We start from the raw sequence: 1024 nt of genomic DNA on the forward strand, positions 1-1024 counted from the left end.
GTCATGACTATTGCACATGCCTAGCACGTCCAGCCTACACAGCACAGCAGGAAGAAGTATAACGTGCTGCAGGCAGTCTCAGGAGGAGGAGGAAAGGAAGTGACCGTGCGTCTGGAAATGGGAATCACTCATGCCATTATTCGTCACCTTCTAAATGATTCTCAGTTCACACACTCATAATCATTATGCAGATGCTCTCAAGTATGCACACTAACTATTCTAATCAGTCTATTCACAGCGATCACTGCTATATGCCCGACACATACAGTAATCATCTGCTTACTCCCAGGGAACACCGCTATATGGATATACCCTGTACTATTACACAATGACAAACATCTGCATATTCCCAGGGATCACTGCTACATGCCCTGTACACTTACACAGTGACACATAATCATCGGCATATTCCCAGGGATCACCGCTACATTCCCTGTACACTTACACAGCGACACATAATCCTCTGCGTATTCCCAGGGATCACCGCTACCTGCCCTGTACACTTACATAGTGACACATAATCATCTGCATATTCCCAGGGATCACCGCTACATGCCCTGTACACTTACATAGTGACACATAATCATCGCATATTCCCAGGGATCACCGCTACATTCCCTGTACACTTACACAGCGACACATAATCCTCTGCGTATTCCCAGGGATCACCGCTACCTGCCCTGTACACTTACACAGCGACACATAATCATCTGCATATTCCCAGGGATCACCGCTACATGCCCTGTACACTTACACAGTGACACATAATCATCTGCCTATTCCCAGGGATCACCGCTACCTGCCCTGTACACTTACACAGCGACACATAATCCTCTGTGTATTCCCAGGGATCACCGCTACAAGTCCTGTACACTTACACAGTGACACATAATCATCTGCCTATTCCCAGGGATCACCGCCACATGCCCTGTACACTTACACAGCGACACATAATCCTCTGTGTATTCCCAGGGATCACGCCACATGCCCTGTACACTTACATAGTGACACATAATCATCTGCC

This window comes from Taudactylus pleione, unplaced genomic scaffold (genome assembly GCF_031769625.1).
Source record: "Taudactylus pleione unplaced genomic scaffold, aTauple2 ptg000179l, whole genome shotgun sequence".
Classification (NCBI taxonomy): Eukaryota; Metazoa; Chordata; class Amphibia; order Anura; family Myobatrachidae; genus Taudactylus; species Taudactylus pleione.